Source organism: Lycorma delicatula, chromosome 5 (assembly GCF_047948215.1).
Source record: "Lycorma delicatula isolate Av1 chromosome 5, ASM4794821v1, whole genome shotgun sequence".
Classification (NCBI taxonomy): domain Eukaryota; kingdom Metazoa; phylum Arthropoda; class Insecta; order Hemiptera; family Fulgoridae; genus Lycorma; species Lycorma delicatula.
Window position 1 is genome coordinate 92517435 of NC_134459.1, and position 14853 is coordinate 92532287.

The 14853-nt window shown below is 28.1% G+C and overlaps 1 protein-coding gene and 1 long non-coding RNA gene across 3 annotated transcripts in view; one reads left to right on the forward strand and one right to left on the reverse strand.

The window, feature by feature from the left end:
• The window catches only part of Nepl16 (Neprilysin-like 16), a 290999-nt gene that overhangs the window by 118120 nt on the left and 158026 nt on the right, over window positions 1–14853 (forward strand). The gene's annotated exons all lie outside the window — the stretch shown is intronic.
• The window catches only part of LOC142324479 (uncharacterized), a 62354-nt gene that overhangs the window by 1103 nt on the left and 46398 nt on the right, over window positions 1–14853 (reverse strand). The window lies entirely within an intron of this gene.

Consider the following 14853-nt stretch of genomic DNA (forward strand, 5'->3'; position numbering starts at 1 on the left):
CTAAATCCGTGATAAGTTTTAATAAAATTTAAATAAATGTTTAGAATAATATTTTGCATTTTCGAAATATAAATAATTTGAAATGTAGTGGAATATGCAATTGGTTTTTTTCGTTTGTTCCGAATAATTTTCTCAGAAGTTTGTGTTTGATTAATGAAGTGACAGACCAAGCCATCGGGAATTAGACTTGGAACTTCTCAGTAACGATAACTATGTTCAAAATAAATACTTTTTAAGCTAACTACCTAAACCTTTACCAGGATGGTTCGAAAAGTTTTCGACCTGACATAGAGATGGAGCAAGTATGACCAAATGACTGTGTTATTTGCCAGGTATGATTCTTTAGATGGGATGCAGCCAAATTTCAGACTCGTGGATTTAGTTCGATTTATCGCGGTCGAGTAAAATAAACTTTTGAAATTTTCTAAAAATGGATAAAATAGAAGTTTGAGCTGTTATAAAGTACTTTGTTTTAAAAGTTATAATATCAATAAATAAAAAAATGAGCTAGATTCCATTTTAAAGGATTCTTGCCTTTCATTTTCGACGGTAAAAAATGGGCTGCTGAATTTAAACGCTCGGGACACTCAAAAACCGTTACGACTGACGAAATCGTCACAATAAATCACAATACCGTATTAAATGATCCCCGATTGAAGGTACGCTTGGTCACACTGTAAAAATTGCATAGACCCTATCCACTACACTTTAAACGATGTTTTTTTATATATGAAAAACCTTTCTTTTCGATGTTTATCACGTTTGTTAAAGGTCGACCAAAAATGCATCCGACTGAACACATCTCAAGGGTGTTTAGATTTATTAAAACACTCGATGTTTTCGATGTTTTGTAACAATAGATACATCGATGTTTTGTAACATGGATTCAACCATTACACGTCAAAGCCCAAGCAATGAGTGGAAGCAGATGAATATGCTTCAAAGAAGGAAAAAGGTCTATTTGCTAGAAAGTTATGGCTACGTGTTTTTTTTTTTAATTCTCGTGGTGTCGTGCTCATAAACTATCTAGCAAAAGGCAGGACCATCACTGGGGAGTTCCAATGCTTTACTACTGGACTGATTGAAGGTGTGATTTAGTCCACATCCACATATGGCAGGAAAAACGTTCTTTTTCACCAAGATAATGTGTCTCCACACACGCCTCAAGTTTTTACAAACTCTATGACCTACGTCTCGAAGTGCTTCCATATGTGCCGGATTTTCTCCTAGGGATTACTTTCTCTTCCCATACTTGAAAAATATTACTCGAAGAGAATGGTTGAAGATTCCCGTCAAATGATAAGATCAAAGCTGAGATAATGGCTTATTTTACAGAATTAGACAAATCGCATTATACCGAGGACATTAAAAATGGTGGAAATCATTGATCTAAATATGACTACGTTAAGGAATAAAAATTTCTGAAAAATCTTGTTTTTCTTTGTTGGGCTGAGAACTTTTCGAAGGACCTTCGTATCTTTATGAATAAAACTCACTGTCATAAAAAAGGACTCATTTTGAATTTTACCGTGGCCCGTCAAAATAGCCTATTCTAAAATAGCCCAAGACTAGATAGCCCGGCAAAAAAAGCCCCGATAAAATTTGTATACTTAACGCAAATTAGACGAGGTTAGCGAGCGTAGGTTATGTTTGGTTTTAAATTTAAACCACTTCTTTTTTTTGCGAGGATTTCTCGTAATCTGTTTTCCTTAGAAATTAGTAACGAGCAATTTATTTTTAATTTCTAATTATCGTTTCGACCCCCACCAGAGCTTATCTGTGTTTGAACATGTAGTATTGAATTATTTAAGAATACGCTATTTAGTCTTGGGCTATTTTGAAGGGATACCGGTACCGAATTTTACATATTCTGTCGGCTGTTTTTTTCGGATCCCGTGAGTCCAAAAGTACTAAAATCGTTTTTAAGAAATTATGTCCTATATCTATAATGATGTTTATTTAGATTTATATATGAAGTATAAATTATTGACCTTCATTCATGAAATTCGATGTAGTATCTTGTGTAGTAGAAGGATTAATTTGAATCAATAAAAAAATAATAAGAATAAAAAAAAAGGGATAATAAATGAGTTTTATTTCATATTGGGTTGAACTTTGTAAAAATTCTCAAGGGTTTTTTTAGTCTTTACAAAATGTAGTGTTACTGAAAACACCATAACTTTTTTTTATTTTAACTCACAATATTTTTTTTTATATATATTTGTTTTCAAATCTTACATCCTTAATTTAACATACTTCCTGACATCGCCGATAGTCGAAAATTTGCACAGTTACTAAGGTCGGGTGACAGTACAATATTCTATGATTAGTTTTGCAAACATCCCCTCGTACGGGGGTAAATTAAGGGTGCGGGTGTAAAAAATTGCAAAATCTGCAAAACTGTTATGTGGGGTTTTAAATCCAGATTAAAAAAAATAATGAACTCATGCTATGTATGATAATAATTTGATTAATGTAAAACTAAAAAGTAAAAATCTTTAAACATTTTTGTAATATTATTTAAACTCCATTCAAAAATTTAGTTTTATAATTTTTTTTAAGTTAAAACAAAAAAAATAAAAATAAAAACGTTGATGTATGTGATTGTAACTCATAAAATTATAGTTTAAACTAATTTTTTAAATTATTAAATCAAAAAGTCGTAATAAAGAATAAATTCATATAAAATGTTTATACGATTACATATCGTATGATAGTTAAGACTCCTATATTTTTCTATGCAATATGTTTTATTTTTATTTTAGGCCAGTTCAGCGGAAATCGTCTACACGGCACACACGTATATATACGCACTTATATACGTGTTTTTGCATGATTTTATTCGTTTTAATTATATATAAACATTTAAATATTGAAATTTTTCCCTATTGAGTAACTCACATTCTCTTCCAGTCATTTTTATTCTCATATACTTTATTTTGAAATACTTTTTTCCATTAGAAACGTTTTTTCGTTCGTTTACAACAACCTTTTGTTGTATTTTCACGAAATGCATTGTTGTCAGCAACTTGTCTGTTAAATGGCTCATGTGATAATGGTAGTTATTTAACGGGGAAACGTATATGAAATTGATATTTTATTTAGTCTTTCCAGTAACATTACACTTTGCCTCGAGGTGATATAAAAAAAATAAAATGAACAGTATAAAATTCAGCAACATTATATAAATGTAGAAAAATGGAAAAGCTCTCAGTTTGTAATATATATGCTATAATTACATTATTAGCATACAATATACGCTAATAATATCTTAGTCCCTTATTAATTTGCTTGCTACATTTATAAAAATACCAAGTAAAATTAATAAGTTAAAATTGGGTATAAAGTAGGCCTATTTATAATAATAAATAACTTACCTAAGAAATGAGAAATTAATATAATACTTAGAAAACATTCTGTGATTCGTGATTTATTTATTATCTTTAGACTAAATAAACTTATGTTCAGAATGATTCACGATGAATGTAGAAAACTTGCAGAATATGTTTCATTGGTGGAAGTTCATATAATTACAAATTCAAAAACGCTTCGTTAACGAATATCGCGAAAAATGGCGAAACATTTCGTCATGATTTCTGCAAATGGTAAAATTAAGCTAGAAAATTTTGGCTTCAAAAAAATTCTCAGGACCCAAAATAATGAGTAAATTTAAAATTTAAAAAAGTAGTCTCATAACTGTATTTATAGTATTTTTTGAAAAATCAGGGAAAAACACAAAATATTGGAACCGAAAAATACACTACTTTATGTTAAAGTAGTGTATTTAACACTACTTAACATAAAAACTAAAAAAATTATTTGTGTCCCAGTAATTACTGGGACACAAATTTTGGAAGCTTAATTTTACGAAGAGGCAGAAATCAGAGCTATATTTCTCCAGCCGACACTCGCTAACGAAGCCTTCCCGAATCTATGTTTATATGAACTTTATTTATTTTCACCAGTAGAACATCTCCTGAAAGTTTATTTTATTCTTCGTTAATCAGTCTGTACTTATTTTTACAATCTCTATAATATTTATATTTTATAGAGAAATTTAAGTGTATACTTGCCAAAAAACTGGAATGAAATTTTCATAAATTTCCATTACCAGAATCTAGCCAGGAATAGATTCTAGGCCTACAAAGTAGCAAAAAGTACACTAAGCCTCTACTACTAAGTGGTTACAAATATTATTCGTATTAATATCTTCATTTTCTTGTATAATTAATCTCTTATGTACTACATAAAAATATTAAGCTACACTGAAGGGTCAGTATATCTAAATACAGCTAATAACTTTATTACAGATGTTATGATAGGAAATCTGTATAACTAAGTTATTAAATGATAAATATTTTAATCTAAAGATGCAAGATTGAATCCTTATATCGTGGTTAATTTTGTTTAATACAGTTATTTATATACTAGTTTATTAAAGTTTATTTTATTTAACTTTTCCTAATATATCGTTTTGTTTTTGCGGAAAAATAGAAAAGCTTAAGGATTATCTCGATTTGAGTACGTCTTTGTAAACGATAGAACAGCACAACTCGTAAGATGCATTTGTGGTTACTCTCATTGTAACGTAGGTTAAGTAAAACCATTTTCACAAATATTCACAGAAAAAACGACAACCTAGAAAAAGGAAGTTTTCAGTATTTCTAAGTTGAGGATGTATTTTAGAAAAGAAAGTGAGAATAAAAATAAAAGAAATAAAAAAAACTTTTGTTAACAATTTCTTTTAAATGTTGAGATAATTTTCTATGATCTCGTTTAAAATAAATATATTAATATTGAAGCAACAAAAATGTTTTAATTTAAATGACTTATCTTGGAAATATTCTCGAAATTTTAAACAAGAATCAATGCGTCTAGACTAAACCGGTTTTTTTATAGTTATGATGAATATTATAAAAAATAAAAAACTACGCGTTTAATTTTTTTTAAAAATGAACATGATATAGTCTTTAAAGTAATAATTTATTTAAAATTTTTATCGAAAATTCTTCTCTTACAAATCAGTGAGAACTGATTACTGAAGAGTAATGTAAAATAATTCAATTAGTTTGGAACATAGTAATTTATTTCTTAGATCTCTTGTTTCTAATAAGCAGTTAATTTACAGGTGTCGGCTTACAAAGCTTGTCAGATTTTACCTTTGTGTCTCGTTATGCTATGAAACGAGATATCTGTACAACACCCCCTACCATCATTTAGTTGGGATGCATTCCCATTAATTTTCCTGATTTTCCATTACAGGAAAATTAAAACATTTAAAGTGATTAAAATTACATTTAATTTAATTTAATTTACTAAACATAGATAAGGTTCTTATCTTAACCTTACAAACGAATAAATATAATCATTTAATTTCAGTGTTTTTAATATCATTCTTTTGTTTTTTTTTTAAATCCGAAGCCTTAGGAAACTAAAAATATTCAAGGACTTCCTCTTATTTCCTAGGTACCCTAAAATACCTATCTTTATTTTAAAACAGAAAGGTTGAAACAATTTTTTTTAAGTAATTCAACTCATGAAGATTAAATAGAAGGGTTGAAGTGTGGTTGTTAAATAGCCGTAAGGGTGGAAATAAAGAACTAAGCTGTTTAAGGTATTTGAAATAAACTGGAATACAAGATTGCGCTGAAATCTTTTTATAAAAAAATTACTTAAAAGTAAAAAAAAAAGAAATAAAAGGAATTCGACAGCGGTTGTTTGTAGTTTTTTTATTTTACTCTTATTAAAAAAACAACCTGCTAGAAATACTTATTTCCAGTATTTCGTAAGTACTGTTTATTTCCTTATTATTTATTTAGCTAATTTTTTGGTGGGAAAGGGGGGATGAAGTTAAATTTTCTATACGTTTTTGATATAAGGATTAGAAAAATACCATTCACGGATAAAATTTTGTGGCTCAAAAATCTTCAAACTAATAGATAAATTGGATAGAAATTTAGCTATGTTGTAGTAGTTTGTCTGAAGAAGTGCATGTAAAAATTTGATGAAGATTGGTATGTTCGTTCTTCAGTTACTCTCAGTTTAAGGTTGATAACAATATAACCTCAATTTAAAATTATGTTGACTTTGTTATTCTAACTTTTTTATTCTCTTTGTTATTTTGACTTTGTTGGCTATTTTTTGTACTCATATTTGACTTTGTATTCGTTGTCATCGTTATTTTTAATTATTTCATCAAATTACTGTTAAAAGAATTTAATTTTCTAATATATAGAAAATTAATTTTACTATTAAATAATTTTTTTTTAAAATTATACTTCTTTTAATTTTCTCATTTTATTTCTTGCACAAAAAATTTTATAAAAAAAAAATATTTTACAAAATAAAATAAAAAAAAGTGTCTTTTTACGCAGAACTGCGCCAGAATTTTTAAAAATATTTTTTTGCAGTTTTTATGTAAATGGATGATTTTTAAAAACCAAATCGGTCATCTAGGTTTCAATTTTTTGCACGTAATTTTTTGTTTTGTTTCCGGACCACCGTTAGGTATTGCTTCAGAGGATGAGATGAAATGACAATTTTTTTTAGCGTGTGAAAATACCATTCGCCCGACCGGGATTCAAACCCGGGACCTCTGGATGAAAGGCTGAGATGCTATGCTATCACTCATGCCACGGAGGCCGACATATTTTACAAGCAAGCATGGAACTTTTCACGCACTACAAAATTGCCATTTCATCTCCTCCTCTGAAGCAATACCCCGTGGTCCTGGAGGCTAAAAAATAATTTATTTAAATATTTTAGCATAGAAAAAAAAATAATTTAACTATTTTTTAATTTTCCTTTTTTTCTTTTAAAATATAAATAAATTTTCTATTTCCATAGTAGGCCTACACATAATATTGTAGTATAAATCTTTAGTTTTATATTACGATGAATTTAATTATTAAAAAGACTGTTCTATCGAGTTTAGAACATATGGTAGTGTAAAATCCTATTTACGAGTTGTAAAAAAATGGCGTAACTGTAACGTCGCTAATCAAAAGTTGGAGTTTATTACTTAAACGAAAGGGTAAGAGATTCGTTAAAATAGTAATATCAAACAAAATACAAAAAAATTATAGTATAATTTATATTTAATCATTTATTTCTAGAAAAGTTTAATTAATTGTAAGTTAACATGTGTAAAATTTTATAAAAAATGTAAGAAAAAAATGATTTCATTATTAATATTTCTGAACCACCATTATGTTGTCTGTCTGATAGTTTACCGTACATATCTGTCAAACGAAGTCGTATTTCTGTCATCATCAATCATTTTCTAACTTGTAATGTAATGGAATAGTCGTTACAACATTCATTACTCAACTCTAAAATCTTCTTCGAATAATATTTCGACGAAAAGTCTATTCGATATATTTATGATTATATCCTCGAAGAGTAGGTATGAGTAGCTCTAAAATAAAAATGTGTTTCTACTATTTTTTATGGCGTTATTAGTTTTTATATTACGTCTCAATTGAAATGTTTTTCAGAGCTGCTTAATTTGTTTTTACATTTATTTTTTGTAGTTTACGTTCTGAATATATTTTAACAAAATATTTTAAATATTTTATTAAACCCGTATTATTAATCACAATTTTTTTTTCTTTTTAAAATTCGTAAATTTTGGTAACTACTTTTATTGTGATTTATTTTTCCATAATTGATTTTCGCAAATATATTACACGAGATTAATCATTAAAAACAGTCCAAATTTATGTCAAAGTTTTTATAAAATATTTCTACTAATTTAATCGTGTAAAATAACCCAATACGTTGAACCTTTTTTCTGACATTTAAATGATTTCTGTATTTCTTCTTTTTTTTTAATTTTAAAAGGTCGCTATTTAAAATTTAAATCCTTAAAGAAACATTAATATTGATTGTTTTTGGCCGTTAATGGTGTTTAAAATTGAAAAAGATCGTACATCTCCGTATTGCAGTTTACCTTTATAAGATGACAGACACCTATTAAAAGGGTAAATAAATTACTTTTATTATTATTATTATTATAAAAACAAAAGAAAACTGTTTAATCTCTTTATTGGCAGGATTATCTTACTAAGAAGTACGAGTAGCTGTAACAAAGGCTACATAGATACTAAGTAATTTATTCTAAAAGTTAAAAAATATATTCAAGTCGGCTGTTATTTAAAGACAACTCATAAGACACAGAGAAATAGTTGGTAACTTATAAACCATCTTATATATTAAAAAAATTGAGCTGAAAATTTATTTCTAGTCCGTCTGGAAGTTCTACTGGACGGATTGGTTGATTAATTTTTTTATTCTGCTCAAAATGATCAACAGGTATGTCATTAAGCGTCATCAAACCTCAACCTTGAGTCTCCTCTGAAAATTCCCCAAAAAAACTTCAATTATTATTTAATTGAGGAACTTTCCGAGGTTATTACTCATTGGAAAATCACTTGAAGGTCTGATAGAGCTTGATGACATATCTGTGGGCCATTCCAAGCAGAAATAAAAGATCAGCTGATCCATCCAGTAGAACGTCTGGATGGATTGGAAATAGGTTTTGAGCACGCATTTTATCTGTGGTAGGAAAGGAAAGAGAAAAACAACGTAGTTGTGGGGTGAGATGTGATGGAAATGGAATAGGTTTTTTCCTATTTTTTAACCTATGTACATGTAGGTTACATATTTATATTTTAAAAATTTGTAATATTATTTTGTAATAATAACGCTCCTCAGCAGCAAGGGGCCATGAATACGTATTAATTTAATTTATACAGACTATCTTTTTTTTTTCTTGGCTTTCTTACAATTACTAAATTTGAATATTATCTTAAAAAAATTCTCTGGTGATTCAGTTTTAATTATTAATTTCCATTATCCTGGATTGAGTTTTTTTTAAGTGTTTGGGTGTCTAAATTAGTAAAAGCTACATTACAGGTGTACAACATTTCCTGCTAATAAAGTATGAGGAAAAAGGGGCAAACAGCGGTGCAAGTAAAAACACGCACATGTTCAATGCGCACAGCCTACTATGCGCCTATTTATGACCGTACTGCTGTCTCTTCTCCAGACGAAAAGACATATGTAACAGCCATGCAACCTTAGTCGTAGTTAAATCCGTTTTCTTTCGTTTTTCTCGCCATTTAATTTTGGCATGACTGATTGATCGGATGAAAAGAATATAGAATTTACCTCAGTTTTTCTTGTTAGTGAATAGGCAATTCTGTGAATTACACAGTCGCGGTGAAAAGGAATTTGTATTTCTTGTTTCTTAAGAAGAAATACATACTAGGTTAAGTTTTTAAACAGCATATTACTGACCATCCTGATCCCTTTAATAACACTCATACAGATCCTATGACGAAAATGAGATTGGTTCACCCTCATCTCGTACTCTTTTATATTTTTACATTATAATTAACTGAAGAAAAAATATTGACAAAGAAAATGATATAGTAAATGAATCGGAAGTTTTTAAATATTCCTTGAAAAATTCTTTCTTGACAAACCTATATTAAAATAATATTTGAAGAATATTATTTCATAATTTTCACACACATACACAAATTGAAGCAACTTGGGAAAATATTAAATGTTGAATTGTAGTAGAATTTAAATCTGATCACAATTCAGAATTATTTATGAGCACTAATTTTAATTAGCACTAATTATTTTATTAGGATTAATTTGATAAAAAATATTTTTACACTTTGAAGTGGCTTAATAAATTGTACTCTAGCCGGTATGATTTTTAAATCATACTGGTCACAAAAAACTTATAATGTTTGTAAAGAAATAAATAAATAAAAAAAATATTAACATTATGATAAGATGTACAACGCGAAATATATTGACAAAAAAGTGATGGAATTTATTTATATAATAGTTTCCACTTACCAACAATTTTTAATACTATTTTCGAGCGTTTTCGAATTAGTAATCCATCCTCAGGGAAATTAATATGTTATAATTACAATTTTTACTTCACATGTCATTAATTATACTAACCTGAATTTTAAAAAATAAAAATTATAACTTAGATAACAATTGAGACCTTCATACTGACATGACGGATAACGTTTACATTATTTTATATTTTGACGATCAATTGTTATATTTATAATTTTTGTTTTTAAAATTTAAACTAGTACAATTAATAATATGAGAAGTAAATAATTATAACATATTAATGTTCCTGAGAATGGATTACTAATCCGAAAACGCTCGAACATAGTATTAAAAATTGTTGGTAAGTGGAAACTATTATATAAATAAATTATATATCAATACTAACCGGCCATGATTAATAAAAATAAAATTAAAAAAGTTATAATGGGTAGAAATCAAAATTCTCCAATTTTGCGACCTAACTGTTTAACTAACCTTTCTCCCTGTAAATTTTGTTTCTTTCTTTTAATGTTAAAAAAAAAATCAATTCTAACAAATTTTCCAGAATTCATTCTGTCATTCCAAATTGATTTTTGAACTTACAGAATAAAAATAATTTTTAAATACGACAAAGTAGGCAGCATATAGATTCTCATTATATAGATATATGCTGAGTTAGGCTTTGTGTAGGATAATATCAATTGACCCACCGGGTCTGAAAGGTAATTACCGGAGGCTAAACAGGAAAAAGAAAGGATAATATCCATTGAGAATGTAGTTGTAATTAGAAAAGTTGCTTTATTTATTAAAATGGATCCTGTATTTCATGATATTATCCGCGGAAATTTACAGTTTTAGTTACAGACCAATGAATAAATCTTTGTAATGGTTTGCTTTAGAGCATCTATTAATTTCTAATGAAGAAATAAAATGTAGATTCTAAAATGTAATGTAAAACATAACAGTCTTTTTTTAATTATCTTGTAAGAAAATAAATAAGTAAATTAAAAAAATAAAATGTAAAGAAATACCTAGATTAAAACCATCTCTATCTAAAAGTTTTCCTGTCATTAAGAAGGGAAGAATTTTGTATTACCCTTTTCCATTCCATTTCCTACTGTAATTTTATAAAATTTGTTAGACTTATAGCTTCATAAACCTCCTTTCACCCTTAACTTGGTAAACTCTTCTCGCTTTTTTTATCTCTTTCTATTTTTCTCGTTTTCTTACTCTAGTCTGCTGTAACGTTGTATGCTTCTAATGAGATAAACTGAAAGTGTAATAAATTTCTGTTAGCTTTTTTTTGCTACTATTTTATTATTGTACTCATCATTTTTAACCTTCTTTAAAACATTTTCTATTTCATATTTCATTTTGATTGTTGTTTATTTCATTTTTATTGTTAGTATAAACATTAAAGTTTCATTACGATGTTTCTAAAAACGTACTGCTATAAAATGATGGAATTAAATCTAAAATAAAAGTAAGATTTATTTTTAACCTAATGCGTACATTTTGAGGGTTAGTATCTCACTTTATAGCTACATATTGAAAAGATGAAAATATTGCATTTTTATTAGAAAGTGATTGAATTACTCGGCCTTTCTTCTCTCAGGCCTACTCTGTACAGAACTGGATAAAAAAAAAAAAATATTTTTGGGTAAATAATTTTTATTAATTGTTTTACAGAAGCTAAGTAATCAAGTATTAGTCTGACCTCCGGGATAATTGCTTACACACTATCGATCTTATTTGTAATATAAGATCTATCGATAATCAATCCTGGATATATTCTATATTCTTATATACCAAGAAATGTAATCAACCATCTAAACTTCATTCTACCTATAAACCTATCACAGGTTTTATAACATAACTGCGGGAACATGCATTACTTCTAAGTGACGTTTTTTTCCTTTCCCGTTATTCTTCTATAACTGTATATATCTTAATTAATTTGTTTTCAACAAAATCCCAACCGTACATTCTATTTCTTTTTTTAAAGTCAACTTATTAAATTATTTATTTTTTATTTAAATTTTCCATAATGTGATTCATTATAAATAAATATTTGATTATAAATATATAGCTGACATCCGTGGTGGAGTGGTAACGCCTTGGCATTTTATCCGGGGGTCACGGGTTCGAATCCCGGTGAGGTAAGGAATTTTTCTTGCGCTACAAAAATTTAATTTTCATATTCCCACTTACAAGCTTCTGTAGTGAATTAATTCATCAAGTAAAAAGAGAAATTATTACGAATTATATGCCTACCTTAAAATACAATATTTATTTTAAAAGAAATTAAGATTTATTTATTTATTTTAAAATGTTTTAGCAACTGGATATTACTTTATATTTACGTTCATCTTGATATTTCAGTTTATTTTAATAGGAAACTGTATATTTCTATGAATTGATTAATTTATAAAATTGATAACTTAAAACATAACACGTTTATTAGTTTTCAGTATTTTGTTATAATAAAAGACTTGTCATATTTGTCAACATTGTGGGCATAAGGTGTTTATAAAAAACAAATTAATATGTTTTTAATACAGTCATAAATTTTAATAAGTTTTAATATACTTTCCCCATTGAAGTTTTTTTGTTTTTTTAATTATCACAAACACACAAACACACACATACACGCGCGCGCGCGCACACACACACACACACACACAGACACAAAGTGAAGTGCCTTTTGTGTAAAAAGAAGACAATCAAAAAAGTTTTCTTTTGTTCAAAAATATAATCCTTTTGTGACAAGGGCGAGATATTGTTGTGTTTTCTTCTCTCCTTTTTTTTAATTTATTTTTTCTTTCTTTCTTTCTTATTTATCTTTTTTTTACAGACAATGATATTTCACTTTACCTTGTTTTTTATGAAAAAAATTCATGTTTCTTCATTAAGTTAGTATTTTTAATTTTTTATAATTAGTAAATAAAAGTTTGTGTACAGCGGGTATAATTACATTAGTGAGTGTAGGATGCGTACCACAAACAAATCTGATTGACTACTACGGTAAAAAACCTCTTTTACATGGACGCGCGCACACATATATTTGTGTATGTGCGTGGGAGTGTACATGTGTAATTTCGAGCAGTTTAAAATTAGGAAATTTAGATTCTGTTTTAAATCTTTCCACCTTTCTATACGTTTTTCTATATAGCATCTTTCTATTCGTGCGAACACAGATTTTGTCATGAATGGATAATTCACTACGCATATACGTCTAACAGATAAATTAAACCCATCAGAATTTATGCGCTATCCTTGAATACGGAGTCTATGTTTAACAGACCTAATAGGAATAATTATGGATTTATGTTAGCTTTATCATTTCATCTAATTTATAAATAGGATTAATATTATTACATAATTGTACCTTAGCGAATCAGAGTTAATATATGAATCTTTGAATTTGCGACATTACAAACATGACTTTTTATGGAAATTAATTAATACTTGTAGTTTGCTTTAATTTTCACATTTTCACACATGCTATAAATCACTCATCTCATCCTCAGAAGCAATAGCTAACGGCGGACCCGGAGGTTAAAAAAAATAAAAGTTAATTTTAATTGTACAACTATTTGTGTTGTTTTATTTTTTGTGGTAAGTATATATATAATTAATAAACATAGGATAGCTTTTATAACGTCACTGGATTTTATAATAAATAATAATTCTTTAATAATATCTTGTATTAATACTCTTAATAATGAGTAAAAGATCTACATGTGTTTTTTTCTATTTCTGAAATTAAAACGTTCAACTAAATTAATGGTAACTTTTTTGTTTACCACTACTTATTTGCTTGTAAGTTCTTGAATTTATAAAAATTTTTGTTAAGTTTTGCTAAATTTGTAGATTAATATTTAAAAAAAAAACTCCTGTCCAGTTCTGCACAGGAAGACCGACTTGTCGTTTTCCACGCCCTCACTATTTCGCAGTCAGAAACCCATTAATTTTTCAGAGTACAACGCATAAAATACGTTCGATTAACTAGTAGACCCTACGCACAAGCGTCGTTTCAAATCCACTGTGACTCACTGCATTAGGGTGTATAAAAAATACACCACTACACAATCAACGTGACCCCGAATTTTTTTCGATCTTAAATTGAGCGTAATTCAAGAACGACTCAACCAATCTTCATCAAATTTTCACTTGGACAACTTCAGATACATTACTACAGCAAATCTAAATTTCAGTGAAATTGATCTTTTTGAACCTATATATATATAAATTAATTATATTTTAAGTAAATGGTATTTTCGTACTCCTTATATCTCAAAACTTTAAGAAAATTAATTTTCACCCCCCCCCCCCAACACAAACCATGAGACCAAAAGTAATACTTTGAAAAGTCCGTAAAAAATTTTAAGAAAGGTAAAGGAAAACGAGTTTTAGCATAATGTATCAGCTGATATGTTTATATGATAAATCAGTTACTAATTTGAAAAATTTTTAAACTAAAATATTTACTAACTCTTCATATTTACTATATTGCATACTCTTTACACTTATATTTAACAGTCATAACCAGCTTTCAAAAAATCACAGAATAATAATATTTCTAAAAACAGATTTACCAAAAAATATATTATTTATCCTTTTACGAAGTAAAGGAAGTATTGTATCGCGAAAAATTTCGGTTTTCAGATTTCAACGGAAATATTCATTTTGACCATCCCTGAATCCATTTTGACTAGTTTCGCCGTGACGTCTGTACGTACGTATGTATCTCGCATAACTCAAAAACGATTAGCCGTCGGATGTTGAAATTTTGGATTTAGGATTGTTGTAACATTTAGTTGTACACCTACCCTTTTGATTGCAATCGAGTGGGCCAAAAATGTATGTACAATCAGATCTCTAAATAAAGCGGGATTTCAATTTTGAGACATTTGGATTTTGGACTTTTTCTTGACTGCAGCAGTAAGCCTTCATTGAGAGCTTTTCAACGATATTTCATATGTG